Raw genomic sequence first — 13,379 nt, 5'->3', positions numbered from 1 at the left:
TCACAATTTATATGGCAAATGAATTTCTGCTTGTCCGCTGTGCATCTTCCAGTAAAAGCCATGGGCCAAATTAAACTAACAAGGCCCATTGGTAGAAGCCCACATAAGGACTTCCACTAGCACAATGGGGCTTTCCCTCCTCACCTTCCACTGCATACCCACGCTGCCCCACCCCCAAAAAAGCCCAGAATAGCACATAAGGGGCAGGAGATGGCGAATCATTCCATCTGGCAAGCTGAAATGCTTGCATTGAATGAACAAATTGCTGACTGGAGCTGGTTACTAGAAGAACAGGTCTTTATTACAACAGCTCCACTGGCTACTGGTCCCTTTCTGGGCAGAAATCAAAGTGCTGGTTATGACATATTAAACCATATATGGCTCAGGTCCAGGTTATTTGAAGATTTGAAGATTTGGGTCCAGGCTATATGAGCCTACCCAGGCTTTGAGATCTTCAGGTGGGCTTTGGCCCCACCACCTTCAAAGGCACATCTGGAGAGGACAGTGAGCATAGTGGCTGCCCCAGATTGTGGAACTGCCTTTCACAGGAAACTAAGATGACCTTTTCTCTGCTTTCCTTTTCCTAACACAAATATTTTTTTGTTAAGGCAGGGCTTTGGCCACTAACTGGCTATTGGGGCAATCTTCAGAGGCTGGGTGTTGTACTTTGGGGGGGAGTGCGCACGCACGTGCTTGCTTTTAAATTGTTTTCAGTGTTTTCAGTGCTATTTTTAAAAGGGTTACTGATTTAATTTTTACACACACACACACACACACACACACACACACACACTGACTGCATGTGTCTATATAACCTGCAATATTAAGTATAAATGTTATTTCTATTTATTGAAAAGGGCTCAGTAGCTGTTAAAAGATGTTCAGTCTCTCCTATTCCAGTAATAAATTTAACCAGATACAGATTCATGTCATGCTCCATTCACCCTCTGCACCCTGCACCCCCAGTGTGTGCATGCCCTAGGCACTGGCTAACCACGCTACACCCTTTGGAGCCCTCTTGGTAGTTCCACCACCTCAGAGGTTCTGGGGTAGTGACCGGGGACAGGGCATTCTCCATGGCAGCCCCTAAATTGTGGAATTCCCTCCCCACCAAAGTGCATCTCATGCTTCCATTGTACAATTTCATCATATGCTGGCTCCACACTTCTTTGCAATTGACATCTTGTAAATATAATAATGATAATCATGATTCCATACTTTTCTTCCCCATTTAATCTGGATTTACCATTTCCACATGGTTTCAGTTTTTTTAGTTATTGGATTTTGCACAAAAATGGTAAATTGGGATCACATTGAAAAAAAGAATACAGTGGTACCTCGAGTTCAGGTTATAGACGCTTCAGGTTATAGACGCTTCAGGTTACAGACTCTGCTAACCCAGAAATAGTACCTCGGGTTAAGAACTTTGCTTCAGGATGAGAACAGAAATCATGTTCTAGCGGCATGGCAGCAGCAGGAGGCCCCATTAGCTAAAGTGGTGCTTCAGGTTAAGAACAGTTTCAGGTTAAGAACGGACCTCTGGAACGAATTAAGTTCTTAATCTGAGGTGCCACTGTATTGGGCATCAACATTTTTGATGAAGGTAATGTCATATACCGGTAAACACTACATGAAATTTGCATTTTACAGCAGCACTGTTCACAGTAAGCTGCCATGTGGAAGTGTCCCCCCCCCCCCGATCTCTTGTTCCCCTTAATGATCCTTTGCACTGCTTCATTGCACTCACAAAGGTGGGGGAGAGAGATAAAGCAGAGTGACCTGTGTGCAAGCATGGGGGGTGGGTGGTAAACAGCTCTATTAAGCCTATGAGACTCCTTTGTGTGCATAAACTGTGTATGAAACAGATTGGTTTAGGCCCCACTCCCATGTCAAGGCAGTTTATTATATCAGTATACTAATAATGCACATTTAATATGTTTTTGAACTTGAACATTGCAGCAACACAAGAATAACTTTTTTATTAATTAAATTGGTTGTTCAGCATTCAGCATGAGCTAACAGGATGAAAAGAATGCAATAGAATGCAACATTCAAAGCAATTAAAACAACAAAAGGACAGAAAAACATATCCAAGGTGGCATCAGAGAAGCTCCTCTCTGGCAATGGCATTCCAAATATATGGTACTACAGCCAAAAAAAGCACCAAGATATACTTAATTGGATGTACTTAAGCTGGGAAGTATCAGTCTCAGATATTCTTCAAGTGGTTTCGAGGGATTATTTAAATGATAAACTGCACTCAATGAGCATAATGAGCATAATTAATGAATGTAAGCAATGACATCAAGGCCATGAAGCATGCTGAAGAAATAGAAAACTTACCATAAGCATGTAATCTAATGGTTGCCTGGTATTCATACAATGGTATGTGGGTCCTAAAGTAAAATATAAACAAACAAGTTGTAGTCTCTGATAATGACAAATTGCTATTTTAACACTGCAAGTTTCATAGCAAAGAAAATTCAGGAAACATATTGGAAGCAGCAGCAATAACAAGAACAGCCTTCAAATGTATCTAGGTCAAAGATCTAGAAATATTTTTCAGTTATAGAGCACAGATACTGAAATCTTGAATATCATGAGCTTCCCCCAACCCCAGTATTTGGAAAATCTGCCTCACACTGAGTTTTCCTGGATTTCACTCTGTCCCATTCTTTCTCATGTCATAAGCAACACAAGATTGAGTTAGGGGATACTCTGGAGCAAATTTGGGAGTGCATGGAGGGAGGAGGAAGTCCCACTGTGGAAGTAAAATGTTGTTTGTGCAGCATTACCTAGAGCTGTTATACCACAGTAAGGTAAAGGTAAAGGGACCCCTGACCATAAGGTCCAGTCGTGACCGACTCTGGAGTTGCGGTGCTCATCTCGCTTTATTGGCCGAGGGAGCCGGCGTACAGCTTCTGGGTCATGTAGCCAGCATGACTAAGCCACTTCTGGCGAACCAGAGCAGAGCACAGAAATGCCATTTACCTTCCCGCTGGAGCGGTACCTATGTATCTACTTGCACTTTGATGTGCTTTCGAACTGCTAGGTTGGCAGGAGCAGGGACTGAGCAACGGGAGCTCACACCGTCACAGATTTTTGAACTGCTGACCTTTTGATCGGCAAGTCCTAGGCTCTGTGGTTTAACCCACAGCGCCACCCGTGTCCCGTTATACCACAGTACTTCACTTTAAAAAGGACGTAGGTTTGCAAGAGTCACTACCTGTACAATACAATACATCCTATTTCTAAAGCATTGGAAAGTTACTGCTATTTCAGTTTATTTTCTGGTTTCAAGTAACATTTAATCTAAACTGAGTTAATAAAAAAAAATTGTTGTCATTTTAAAAAAATAGCCAGTGAAAATTTGTTGCGCTTCAGTTGTTAAGATTAGACCATTTAAACCTTTGGTTGCAGACATTCAGAATGCCTTTCAGCACCTAATGACAGTTGGCAGAAAGCATGAATAATTAGGCACGTGTTGGTGATCAGACACCTTGCAGGAGAAAACAAAACTTATTGATTTCCTTTTTCAGATGGTTTTGCTGACTATGTGGATTTACATAATTCCAAGTAAAATTATGGCATAACACCTAAAAGATAAACTATAAATATGATGATTTGGGCACCATCTCAAAATAGCAGCAGTGCATTGCAATATGATAGTGAGTTGCTGTAGAGACAAATGATCAGCATACAAATAGCCTGATTATGGGAGCAGAAGGAATAATCGCTGATTGACGATTTAGAGCAGAGGAAGACTGATTATACTGAAATGGAAAACTGACAAACCAAAAACTTATTTCTACCTTCTCTGTTCAATGTTTGGTAAAATAACAGCTCAGAGAGAGAGAGAGAGAGAACTTGTTGAAGGCTTGTTGAAAAAGGAAGGTCTTCAATAGACAGCAGAAAGGCAGTATTGAAAGTGTCTGTCTGATACATAACAGAAAGGAGTTCCAAAGGGTATGTGCTAGCACACTAAAGCCTGATTCCTACATCACACAGAACGATGACAACTCATGCATCCGCCAGCAGCCCTGATGAGTTGACATCTGCCAGAGGCCCTCACCTGCATAGCACTGTGAGCAGCTGGACAGATGATCAATCCTTAACACTTCAAATATCCTTCACAAATTCTTAAACAAGCAGCAGCACATACATATGTGAATTGTTTTCCCAGTGTTGTTTAGAATATGCAAATTTGAGCCTCTACAAGAAAGTGCATTCTCAGCTCTGGGCAGCTGTGGGGAACAAAGAATAACCTCTGTACACAAACACACATATTTGCTAAGAGGGTCTTGAGCCCTATAAGAAGGCCATTCTGCTGGTTCTTTCCAGGCTTGTCCCATCTTGCTTCTAAGCTGAAATTTACTTCTGCCAGTTTACCACCAAGCTTTGGCAGCCTGCTCCAGTTTTAATGGTTAGGACTGCTTTCTGCAGTTTCTGCTTTTTGCAAATTTTAATTTGACCTTAGATCTTCCACTCCTCTTTTCTGTCTTTGTTGGCTTGAATGTGGGTCTCCTTGAGTTTATTGGAATAAATGCCATGTCTTCATCCTTTTCAGATAGAAAACTACCTATTAAACTTATTTTAAATGTGTGGTGTTGTTGTTGTTGTTTAAAAATGTTTTTGTTCTGACTGTAAAATACTAAAATGCTAAAATGAGGTGCATGGAACGTTATGAAAGCTACTTCACTTAGACCATTTTTAAAACAACTACACTTTATTCAAACATCTGCATTGCTGTGTCAGGTCATTTATTTTCAATACTAAAAGAGCCACAATCATTAAGAACCCCTTAAACACTTTTGAATATGAGCTACAAAATGTTTCCAATCTCAGTTTTTCAATTGTACAATATTAAATCCTGCCATACTGATAATGCTGCTGTCTTGTTATTTCAGTTCTTTTTAGCTCTACACCCAACAGCCAAAGAAAAAAATGTGTAAGCATAAATGTACTTATAATTCCTAAAATATACTCAAGGTGCTGTTACCAAGAGAATAACTTTCTCCAATATACATAAATATCCAAATGCCAAGCTGGGAGTGTGAAATAACTTGCTTTGTTTATTATCCTGCAGGCATAGAAAAATACTGCTATATACACAGTCAATATTGGAACAATATTTCTGTCAGCTCTGATGTTTCAAATAGAAAATAAATTATGTTCTGAGAAAATCTTCTAAAACTCTTGAAATGAATCTGCATATACCCTTAATAAAGAAACTGAGTAATGGTTCCACACAGAAAATTACTAAGTGGAAAGGGCCTGATTTAAACACTACCTTGGTAGCAGCTCTCGGTCTCTCTCTTTTAATTGCTGATGGCTTAATGGTTTTTTTGTCATTGGCTCACTTTGTCGATCTGCTGTTTTATGTAGGGGTGGGGAGCCCCCCCCCCCCAAGAAAATGTGTAGGGCCTGAACAGTGCAAAGTGGGTGGGACCAAAACCCAAAGTTGGTGGGCCTCAACAAGATGTCAGTTGCATCTCTCTGCACCAGGTCATAAATAAAAAGAACCAAGTCCTGAAGCATTCAAAGGCAAAGAAACACAGGAATGTTTCAGTGCTTCTGTTTCCATATGGGCATTGAGAAAAGGTACTATTCCCAATCTTCTCTGTTCCACAAATTAAGTAGAAATCCTGGCACTAGGCTTTCCTGCAACCAGAGTCTCCTGGGATCCTTGCTACAATCAAGGAAATCTGGAAACTCTCTGATTTTTGGCTAGCTCTAGGGCCTTGCTGGTCAGGGAGCCTGGGCTATAGAAGGACACATAAAGGCTTTTGGAATTGTCCAATGCTCTAAGGATCATGAGATGCTAGGGATGCGGGTGGGGTGGCGCTGTGGTCTATACCACTGAGCCTCTTGGACTTGTTGATCGGAAGGTTGTTAGTTCGAATCCACGTGATGGGGTGAGCTCCTGTTGCTCTGTCCCAGCTTCTGCCAACCTAGCAGATCAAAAACATACCAGTGCAAGTAGATAAATAGGTACCGATGAGGCAGGATGGTAATGGCATTTCTGTATGCTCTGGCTTCTGTCATGTTCTATTACACCAGAAGCAGTTTAGTTATGCTGGCCACATGACCCAGAAAGCTGTCTGTGGCTTCCTTGGCCTGAAAAGCGAGATGAGCTCCATACCCCATAGCCACCTTTGACTGGACTTAACCATCTGGGGGTTCTTTACCTTTTACCATGAGATGCTGTGCCCTACCTTCTCCCCCACCTTCCACCCCACTCAATCTTCATTCCAGTGGCAGTGGAAGAGCAACCTGCATAGTGAATTCTCATTTTAATTTTCAAGAATTTATTGCATCGGGGTTTGGTTGTTGCTGCATTTTAAAAAGGCTGTACTGCTTTGTTCAGCACTGTGTGATCCTAATAGAAAATGTTTACTTCTATTCTTTTAATAAAAATGTTTAGGATTCTAGTATTAGTAATTATAGCATTATAAAACAAAGCTGACAGCTGCCATGTTACTGCAATATGTCAAAAGGGATGCCAGTAGAGGCCTCTCGGAGGCTATGGCGCATCTACTGTCACATCTCATCAGGTGATGAATTTGAAAAGCTGTAAGTGCCAAGTTTCCTCATTCTATTACATGAGTCAAGGGGGTTGTTAGGAAAAACAGCTCTCTCTCTCTCTCTCTCTCTCTCTCTCTCTCTCTCTCTCTCTCAGGACATATATCCAGAAATATGAGCTGGCACTGTTGAACAAACACAAAGTAAGTAAAACGTTGGTTAGCAACAGTCTGAGTGGACAGCCTTAAGGCAAAATTCTGTGTAGGAAGCAAGGAAATCTGGCATGTTAGATAATAAGGTAATAGGTGTTAGAAATACTATATAACTCTATGTAAATAGTCTATCTATGTATAAATACCATGGCTGTGAGGAAGCACAGATTATAGTACTGATATCACTAATGGTTTTATTCACCACTGGGAAGCAAACATATTTTCAGGCTGCTATATGAGTGATTTTCCATGGACTGACCAGGAGTTGCAGATTACAGAAACAATAAATCTGGGATGAGCTACCAAGACGGCCTCAAAATGCATGGGCAACTATGTTCATGGGCAAGTATGACATTTAAAGAAGACAGGAGTGCCTGGTGTGCTCTGTTCCATGGGGTCACAAAGAGTCGGACACGACTAAACGACTAAACAACAACATGACATTTAAAGATATGTCCACAAGAACTTACTGGTGATTTTCTAGTGGTTGCAGCTATAGACAATAGTAACTTCCAGCATTATATTATAACTGAATGCAAAGGAGATGGGAAAATGAATTAAAATAATTATTTATGACTGCCATCTTGCATTTTTCACCTGACCAATTTTGCTCATTTGAGGGGGACACTCACTGTATTCTATACCCTTTAAAGGTGTCAAAAGTGCTGCTAGATCTTTGTTCCTATTAATTAGTCATGGGATCCTACTATTCTGCCTCTATTTAACACCAAACCGTAGTTTTATCAAAACGAAAATCAAGCTTCAGCATGTTACATGTTTCTTTATCAGGTTTAAAAAGAAAAAGAAAAAGAAAGAACTCTAATTTCAGAATTCTGAAGCACAAGTTACACCAAACAACTGAAATTTCACCAGTTTGGTACCATTCATCTACATGTAAAGTCAAAAAATTCTAATGAAGGATGCTTACTGGCTTTTCAATCTGTGCTATTTTCCTTTTCAGTGCTAATACTATCCCTGCAGCAGAAGTTGCCAAGAGTATTTGCTGCATAGTCTTGGCAAGAACTTTTCTAAATCTGCACTGCTGATGTTTGTTATTCATCACAAAGTATCCAGGCATAGAAAGCACTGCAAACCAATACACAACAAAAACAGTAGTTGCACAATACCTATATATTTGCAGACTGCTACCTTTTTGTATCTTGCAGGTCAAACTTCAGAAACAAGTATTATTATTATTATCTGTTCATGTAAAAGGCAGGTCTAACAAATCCCATCCACTGAAAGAAACTACAAATATCTAGAACCTTCCAAACTAAGGAACAAAAAACTGAGTAGAGACGCAGTTTTGCCTGGCATTTCCAATGAAATTTTGAAAAGTATTTAAAGTATTTATTTATTTATTTTTGCTTGTTTCAGTGAACTAATCATCATACAACAGCCGCCTCTTGACTCTAACAATAAAATGGTATGACTGTTCAAATCTATGAGTAAGATTAAATTGCAGCAGTGCAGGTTGTGAATTATTTCTCTGCTCTCATGCCTTGAGCTCGTTGCTGGAGCCCAGGAGACCACTGTTCCTGAGACTTTCAAACAAGAGCTCACAGAACAGCCTTCCATACCACCAGGCCTACAAAACCAGAGCCAGGACCCTCTGGGTCTTGTGCCTCCCACATTACTTCACTGATACAGTGGCACAGAACATGCACCAAATGGAAGGCTAGGGAATGGGGGAGGAATGCCTATCTTTAGACCAGTGGTTTGTCCCTTTAAGAATCTGAAGTTCTCAACAAGGAGGTATTGCCACTAAGGAACAGTCTGTTTTATTTTTTTAAGTAACTTTTATTAGATTTTCATTAATAACAGTCCAATGGAGGCCACATTAATACAATACCTAATCATCCCAAATCATAATACAATCAAAAGAGCCAATTAATCAGTTCCGAATTCAACATTTTTGGATGACTTCCCGTTTTCCAGTTATCAGGAGTTGATGTTATTCCTTGGTCCTGCTCCAATTCCCTTAATTATTCCAAATACAACAATTCCGATCTTAATCCTTTATTTTAGCAGCCACTGGTGTGATGACTTTTGTTCGTATTTAACAAAGACATATACATTAACTTGCAATAGGAATTTATATCCTGTAGTTTTCTGTGTGAAATATTTGTTTACATTCATCCTTTCCTTCATGTTATAATCAATCAATCCTCTTCAACATTGCCCCTCCTTCAAGGACTCAATTCTCATTACGCCACAACTTCTCCATTTTGCCTTTCCAAAACCGAAAGTATTCCAGCGTCCAGCCATGACTCCTGCGAGTGAAAGCTCTCCCCCCCCCTTCGACCCGGGGGGGGTGCTTGTCAGGATAATTACTCCCAGATTATCCTCAATTAACTGCACGGCTGGCATCCACTATCATGGGATCCACTGTTCACCATGGCGGCAATGCCGGAAGTCTCCAATAAGAGATAGTCTAGAGGCAGTGGTTTACAAGGCCTCAGATTGCTTGCAACTTCTGTTGGAGCAAACTGCTCATTCAGAGCTATCCATGGTCCTGACCTTCTGAATCGCCTTCTCTGTGGGAAGCAGCATCTGACCAGAACATGAAAGTACAGTGTGTGTGTGTATGTGTGTGTGTGTGTATTAGACTTAATAAATTAAAAGGCTAAAAGTACATGTATGTATGTTGCAAAAGTACAAGAAAAACAATAGAATAACATTCAGCATGACAATGGTGGATTAAAATTCAGTTTGAAATTTATTGGGAGATTCAAAATGCTTGGGTTTTTTTGCTTTGTTTTTAAGAAGTATCTCTGGTGCCTAACAGATAACAAAAACAGCTCCAAGCAAACCTTCCTATGAATGGCATGACACAGTTGGGGCACAACAGCTGAAAAAACCTTTCCTCGTGTTCTCACCTCTGACAGGGTTGGTAGTTGAAACAGGACATCAGCCAATAATTTTAACACATGGGTAGCTTTGGTATAAGAAGAGATGTACCTTCTAGGGTGAAGGGTGAGTAATGAGGAGGAGGAGGCGGATGCAATATGGTCTTCAGATGAGGCCTTCTCCAGGTTCCAACTGCAGGGGATGTGTATAATGCAGCTGTAAAGGAGAAGGCCTCCTCAGTGATAGAACCCCGGCTTTCTAACACCCATCCTAAAGGAAGTGCAACAGGCACCCACACTGCATCCTCTTCTTGTTTATTTGCCCAGTTTTTTATTTCTTAAAAAGAATGCATTGGTTGAGGTGGTTGAATAGCTTTTTAGTTTATTACTTCTCAGATCTTTTCAATGTTGTTTTTTATTGTTAATTTTGATTTTGGAATGTTATTTGAATGTTTATGTACCCTTCTCTGGAATCCAAGAAAGATATGAGCACAGCTTATAAATGTTTGAAATAAATAAGATAAACAGGTTAAGGTAATCACAAAGGGCAATAAACTGTAGGCTGAGAAATATCTATACCAGAAATTCAAACAGAGTTTTCAGGTAAAGTGGAGTGGGGGAAGCCACTGCTGAATTCTTACATGAAAACATTCTCTAAGATTACTGGCACATGAAGAACAAAAATTCTCACATAACCACTCTTTTTTTGTGATTATCAAACACCAGACTTTGAAGACTTGAAATGAATATCAGAACCTTTTGAAGTCTACCTATCACCATTTCGCAAGGAGTCGTAGAGCACTTCTGTTTCTCAGATTTCTTTCTTCTCTGTCATTGAAATATTCACAGTGACCAATTGTCATTGATCTATTGTGTTTAGTGTTCCAATTTCCAATGGCACTCTTTCTCTCTCTCTCTCTCTTCCCGAGTATTTATTAGCATAGTTTCTTTTTTTCACCATACTACAAATCATTTTTCTTCTATCCAAAATATAAATGTAAAAGATTATTTTAGGGGGCTTAGGAAAAATATAGCTAAGGAAGTGACTTAGATGTTGTCTTCCTCTCAATTCCATGAATAGAACAGCAACTTCCATTCATGCAAGACTTGCAGTCCAGTGAAGAATCCTACTTGTGGGAGGAAACACCACTATTGCGTGGACAGGCGGAGTCCCCAGATTCCGAGCGGTTCCCCCCCCCCCATCATGTGGAATAACGACTCAAGGCAACATGCTATGGGATTAAATTGGCCACAACTTTATTAAATTTCAAATGTGGGTAGACCTTGGCTCAGGCATTGGGCGTTCTCCCTCCCCAGTCCCCAACCGGGGACCTAGGGAGCATCAGGGTTATCCAGTGTTTGTGTGGGGGATGGGCCGTCTCTGGAGAACATATGTTCAAGCAGAGATAGCCGCCCCCGTTACGACGCCGCCGCAGGAGAGAGCAATGATGACCTTTTGGCATACGGTCAAAGCCTCCCTTCAGAAACCCCTTTAACGGGGAACCCTGTTATCGCCGCTGCAAAGAGGAAGATGAACAAAAGGATTTCGCCCAAGGCCTGATACCACCAAAGTTGTGACATTTTGCTACGGGAAAGGCGAAACCTGCCAATGCAGGGAAATTCCTTTCCGGCCCTTTGACAGTGACCTTAACGTAGCAGCGCCCGCATACCTGTGAAGAAAAGTTAACCTGAAAAACCTGTGAAGAAAAGTTAACCTGCAAAATAAGGCATTAACTGTGAGTGGGTAGGGTGGGAGAAGCTCTGGAGCCAAGTGAGGATTCCCAGGTAAGATCCTCCCTCTATTGTGTGGGCAGGTAATCCCTCCCCTACCTGGCCTGATCTCCTTGGCAACGCTTCCCCCAGGTGGGATTGGACAATTGACTGGGGTAGGCAGAAACCTCCAGGTATCCCACCTGAGGGAAGGCAGAGCCAAGCCTATGCTGATGGAGCCGCTCCAGATCCAGGGGCTGCGTGTGTCCACGCAAAGGTCGCCCCCCGTTTTATGCAGGGAGCGGTCATTCTGAAGCTTCCCCACAACATTCCATAGAATGCAGACACAACGAAAGAGCAGTCAATAAAGGTCATATTTCCTCTGCCAGCAGGAGCTACTTGTGAATGGAACTTTACTCACATGATTACCCCACTGGTGGGTAGGCATTCAGGATTCAAGCTACTTCCAGTTCAGGCTGCAATACACTTACTTGGAAATAGTATTTAACTCAATGGGGCTTATTTCTGAGTAGAAATTTCTGAGGAAATTTAGGCCTATTGGAATCAATGAACAAGTTAGCTGGAAATATCTGAAATCCCATTAATTTTAATAGGTCACTTGTGACAACCTTCTTTATATTGGAGCTATATTAGTAGTTGCACTATGGCTACACTTCACAACTATTTCACAGTATGTGGCTTGTGAGTTAGCATTGGCTCTGTCTTCATATAAAATGATGAAACATCAAGTCCTGTTCGTTCGTCTAAAAGCCTTGGTTGACTGAAGCCATCTAGCTCATAGTTGACTGACATTACTGAACTTGGAAAAACCCAAATGAAAGTATAAAACTATTGTCATTATTAACACATATTTAAATATGCAGAGGAAGAATTCTGACCTCGGTTGCACCTTTTCACTTCTCGCTAAAGTCTACAAGACAATCTAGATGAAACCAGGATTGTAATTTGGCATGCTGAATATATTTTAATAAACTAAGGTTCCTCATTTCAAACTAAGCTTTGAATTCTGCAATTACACACAAACGCAGACCAATACAGACCAAAATGGGGGGGGGGGGTGGAATCATGTTGACATGTAATATATTTAGTTCAGTAATGCTCAACCGAGGAACTTTACAGAGATGGTTCCCTGTAGAGAAATCAGAAGGTGTGAAAATCTTTGCATTTATATCCTACACACATCTGGATATTGCTCAGGGAACAGTATGAGAAACCCCAAATAAGGGCATATGCAGATAAAAAAACCTGTTCTAAACATTTTCATGTTTTATTGGCTTTCACAGTTTAATTGGATAATATACATTTAGGAAAGATATTCTGAAGAACCATAAAATACGTTTGATCTTTTAACTTCAAATGTGGCCATTTTTAAAAAAAATGTATTTCTGGGGCAGCACTAAACTTAATGTTGTTCCTCAAGATATTTTTTGGTATGGATATGATTTTTTGAAATAACAAAAGGACACTGAATACCTTGTGAGAACGTCTTCTCAATAATAAATAATTGAATATATGGAATATAATGGAATATATCTGGAGACAAAATGAGTTCTTTTTAATGTTTATATTAAATAGTGATATAATTCCAAATTTGGGATTCTGAAATCTCCTTCTTTAATTTGTAGTTTCGTTCTCTGCAAGGATATTCTTGGTGATGCTGAGCCCCAAAGGCATTTCCTAAACAATGAGTTTATCTTTTGAAAATATGATCCAGATATAAAAACCGGAAGTCCTCTCAGGATATAAATGAATCTGGGAACAGAGTTCATTTTCAGAGCATTCACCCTTCACCAAAGGGTAAGGTTCAATGACTCCCACCTATCGATATCTGAAGAAACCTCTTTTATTAATTTATTCATATTAACTGTAGCTGTGTTATATCTCTTGGTATTAACATACCTAGATATTTAATAGATTCAGAACATACCCCAAATTGATATTCCTTGAATGAGTGTGTAAACAAATTTTGACCTATTGGCATCAATTCTGATTTGGACCAAGTAACAGAATAACCTGATATTTTACCAAAAGCGTCTATCATTTGCATCAAGATGGGTATACTAGT

At 40.3% G+C, this 13,379-nt stretch overlaps 1 protein-coding gene across 14 annotated transcripts in view; it reads right to left on the bottom strand.

The window, feature by feature from the left end:
* ATP2B2 (ATPase plasma membrane Ca2+ transporting 2) overlaps nucleotides 1–13,379 on the bottom strand; it is a 372,922-nt gene that overhangs the window by 272,775 nt on the left and 86,768 nt on the right. For all 14 annotated transcript variants that reach the window (XR_014561209.1, XM_083726734.1, XM_083726721.1 and 11 more), the window contains exon 2: nucleotides 2,344–2,396. The gene's annotated coding sequence lies outside the window, so the exon portion shown is untranslated. The remainder of the gene's footprint in view (nucleotides 1–2,343; nucleotides 2,397–13,379) is intronic.

Source organism: Podarcis gaigeae (assembly GCF_964106915.1).
Source record: "Podarcis gaigeae genome assembly, chromosome: 2".
In the NCBI taxonomy this organism is placed as follows: domain Eukaryota; kingdom Metazoa; phylum Chordata; class Lepidosauria; order Squamata; family Lacertidae; genus Podarcis; species Podarcis gaigeae.
The sequence above is the reverse complement of the archived record's forward strand: the minus strand, read 5'-3'. Positions and strand labels throughout refer to the sequence as shown.